The following is a 4,541-nucleotide window of genomic DNA, read 5'->3' on the forward strand; positions in this document are numbered from 1 at the left end:
GGTCATGGCTACCTTATAAGTTAAAAAGTAGGTCTTCCTTTTTAAAACCCTTAGCAGCTATTAGTAAAATAATGGATTAAATTCACTTAGACTCTCCAATAATTAGGAATCTAATCCTAGAGAAAGACTAGTTAATTGTAGAGAGAGAATTCCACTACTAGTGGGGTTTTTTCTCCATAGAGATCAAAATTATGAAATAAATTAAGGATAAAAAAGTCATTAAGGATGTAAATTTAAAAAAATACTGATGAAAGGAAATGCATCAATAAAATCTTAGAAAGACGTAGCATTATCTAGAGAGAGAAGGAAAAATGTAGAGAGAAGTCATTAGATATTAACAAATAGAGGCCATGAAGATATAAACTTAGAATAGTAACTTGACTAAATCAAATCAAGAAAGAACTAGAGTTTAAATTAAGATTTGATAAAGGCTTAAATGTACTTGATATGTTTTAAGAAAAAGCAATTGGTTGGAACATGAATATGACCTATCTTAAATTTAGGTGGATCTCTTACAATGCTAAGGGTAACCTTATTGAAAAGAGAAGAAGAGGCCTTAGAGAAGAAGGAACCTTGAACTTGAATTATCTTGGAAAACGTTCTTAAAGTAATAAGTTTTATCTGAGACATTGGATATGATCAAAGAATTATGCTATGACCAAAACCTTAATATAAGGCTAGGTGTATGACTTAAAATTTTAGTCCTAACCTAAAAAAATATGATTAAAATTGTGTTGCCATAAAGATTTAACCTTAAAGAGAAGTGACTTTAATCTAAATTAAGAGTATGTGTCCTTTAGAAACCTATTATTATTGGCCTAACTAAAGGTTAAGAATGAAAATTCAGAAATCAAAGGACCGAATAAGTTGACCTTTTAAATTATTGCTCAAGGATTGTGAAGATATGGACCAAAGATATTAGATTGGGAAACACATTCGGAGATTTAATGGAGGACCGAGATTATCTCATCGAAACTTGTGATGGTTTACCTTGCTTCACGACGATGCATGCACAATGCATGGTTGCTTGATCATTGTTAGGATAAAATACTTAGTGGAACTTGTGAAGGCACCTCACAAGTTGATATGATACTAGGCGGATGTCATTCGAGTGGTGATTCCTATCTCGCGAAGGTGTCTTCTAAGACCTTGACCCATCTTGTGGACATGGGTGTGCTCTATACACATCTAGTGTGAGAACAAATGCAGCTCTAGAGTGTACTATACCAGGTAACGCTAGAGTGTACTATACCAGGTAGGTCAAGATTGGGCACACACATTGATCACAAGACTAGTGTGAATGTAGTCTAGAGTGCTCATGCCTTGGGATATGGCCATCAGAAGTAGCTCTTGCCAATCTGGGATGTGAGACTTGTGGGCTCCTCGGCAGACGATAGCACAAGTTGGAGTGCTTGGGCTCCGTGGTGGATATCTTCATGGTTTGAGGAGCAGAGGCATGGTGCAAGGTGATATTTCTCTGGATGCATAGGATATTACTTTTATTTATCAGTTTGAAATTCCAGAGTTTACAATATGATTTTCAATATGTATGTTTTTTAGTACTTTTTAATGTATAAAAGCTTTAAGTTTAAATGTCAAAAGAAATGTTTACCATGGAGTGTGTGCATAAACTGACTTTTTATTACTTCAGTTGGGTGTGTGAGTAATGAATGTGTCAGTTCATGCTGACTCCATAGGCCTAGTGGTAGGGCGATAGGCTGAACCCAGGGGATTGGATGGGGTCTAGGCTATACCTATAGATCTGGTCAAATAGAAATTGGATACACCATTGGGAAGCACATGGTAAGGTGGACCCAAATAAGCGACTGGCAAGGTGGACCCAAATAAACGTAATTTACAAATGAAATCCCAAATTCTATTTGAAAAAGCTTAGAAAAAATGAGAAAAATCAGAAAATTAGACTCTAGGGGGACAATGGAGTCAATCCAGAAGTAGAGTTGTTTGCTTGATGATCCAGGAGTAGAGGTTGTTTCCATCATGATCGAGGAGTAAGATGTTGGAGAGTGGTGTACGCATTGTATAAAGCCACCAATCGTCTCTATATACATTTCCAGGTGTAAGCTCTTTCTAGAAAATACGGGACGTAATATTGCCGATTGGCTAAACACTGGATCAATGTGTATGATGCCCCTAGGTGGGACTCTCTACCTAATACGTGTATATGTCATTGCCATGCTTTAGGAAGACGTATTGTATAGTATATAAGGGGTAGGGGTCCTCACAGAGCTGGTATCAAATCCTAGGTTGTTAGTGTAATTGTTTTAGCTAGCCAAATTAGAAAATAGAATGCAAACTTATATAAGGGGTAGGGTCCTTATAGAGATCATATCAAAGGCTAAGTTATTGTGAATTTTTTAAGCTAGGGCCAAAGTAGAAAAAGGAATGGAACTTGTATAGTTTCTTCTTTTTTAAGATGGCTCAGTAGATTCCTGCCGTTCAAAGTACCAAGATACCTCAAATCATCAAGGACCTAGATCGCGTTGTGGACTCTTTTGAGCACCCACTCATCTAAGGACTATAGTCATGACCCGCGTTGATCCGCCTATGTACTGATTAATTCTTCCTAATTTAGTAGGACCGTTGCTATTTATGGTTCTATAGTGAGCAAGGGAAAGTCCGTGCTTATTGTAGCTTGACTTCCAAGTTATGGGAGAATGTTACAATGATGATGGTCCTCATGTGGCTCAGAGTTATCTACAATGATGATGGTCCTCATGTGGCTCAGAGTTATCTGCCCGTTTTAGTAAGTATTATGCTTTACCCTTTCTCTAGATCACATTCTTTAACATAGATTGTAAAGGGACTATATACCCCTAGATAGGACAATTATTCTTTGGAAAGATGTATATTTTATATGAGTAGATTGAGTCTATAGCCGACTCTATGATGTATATAAATAATCTTTATACAAATATATGTATATGTATATATATATATATATATATATATATATATATATATATATATATATTCATGATGTTTCTTGGTTGAAAAAATTGTCTTCATTTTATCTTCTATCTTGTTTTCAAATTGTCTTACTAAGTTAAGTAAATGATAATTGCATATAAGCGTAATGGATGATCAGTATATCGGGATTGTCCCAAGAAGATGATATGATAGAATTCGCATTGAACAGCTTTTATCTTCTCAAAATCGACGCGAGAGGATCATTTTGAAGAGCTCTTCTTCCCAACTCAGGACAAATAGAGACAACAGTGGTGTGTCATTAATGACACTTGCTTTAGTACCGTATATGCACATTACTGCCATCAGGCAAGGATGCTCTGAGAAAATATTTAGGCAGCCATGGTATAGATTTATGATAATCAATAGGCTCTAGATATATACTGTATGCCTAGATACCTTGTAACTCATATACAAACTTTTAGGGCTATTAGTTACCCTAGAACCCAAATTATTATCTCTCCTAATTTTAATAATTGCAAATAACATCATAAGTCTCATCATGCGAGGAATGGAGTACTGAATCCTAGACATATTTGAGAAAGCAAAAAGGTAATATTGTACAAAAACCAAATTGATATATAAATAAAGTTTTTCCTTTTATTGAGCATTATCTTTAAAAATTCAGAATATTAAATGTTTAATTATGTAATGTAGAAATGGCCCAAGGTCAACAGATCCTTGACCGTGAATATCAATCTGTTTGTATCGCTTTCTATTTGACAAATGATAAAAAACATTATCTCAAGTTTAGAGAATACTAGTTCAGATAGCCTTACCAAGAAGTCTTTATGTGGTCTCATCGTTGGATTGATGCAGAGGAAAAATTCGCACTGAGATTATTTTGGATTTTATTCCTTTCTATGCTTCAAACTTGAATTTAACTATGATTATTGAGAAACTCGATTTAGTTAAGGAATATAAGATCCAAGGAAGAAGTTAGTACTCCCTAGTTGAATATTTATCTAGGTTAAATCGTTTGAGTTTGTAAATTCCCTATCAAAAATTCATAATTATGGGACATTATCAAAATTTTTGCTTGTTTAGAAGAAGGGATTAGATTTACCTATTGCAATGTAATAAAAACTTTTGAGTAAATAAAGATATCTTCACCTTCACTTAAGATATATGTCTCTAAGATACATGTTTCTAAGCTTTAAATGCATGATTATTTTCCTATTGTAATGTAATAAGAACTTTTGAGTAAATAAAGATATCCGCACCCACTTAAGATACCTATCTCTAATGCGTGAACCATGAGTCATTTGGGTAAATCTTCCCATCCGCCGGTGGAAGAACTTAATAGCAATATCCGTAAAGCTCTGCATAAATCTCTGCCATGACCTTTTCATGGGCAAAAGGAAATGATGTAGTCAAAATTATTCATAACTAGGTAGATAGAATGGATGAATATGTCTATAAATGAAGTAAGATGGTTTTGACCTGTCTTAAGGTCATTGGTCCGGCTTGTTCAAGCTGGAAGACGAATAATATTAAGGAAAACCATCTAAATCTAGATCAAATAAAATGGGATAATTTAAAGATGTATCTATTCT

The sequence above is a fragment of the Cibotium barometz genome, chromosome 48 (genome assembly GCF_041138505.1).
Source record: "Cibotium barometz isolate CiBa-2024 chromosome 48, ASM4113850v1, whole genome shotgun sequence".
In the NCBI taxonomy this organism is placed as follows: Eukaryota; Viridiplantae; Streptophyta; class Polypodiopsida; order Cyatheales; family Cibotiaceae; genus Cibotium; species Cibotium barometz.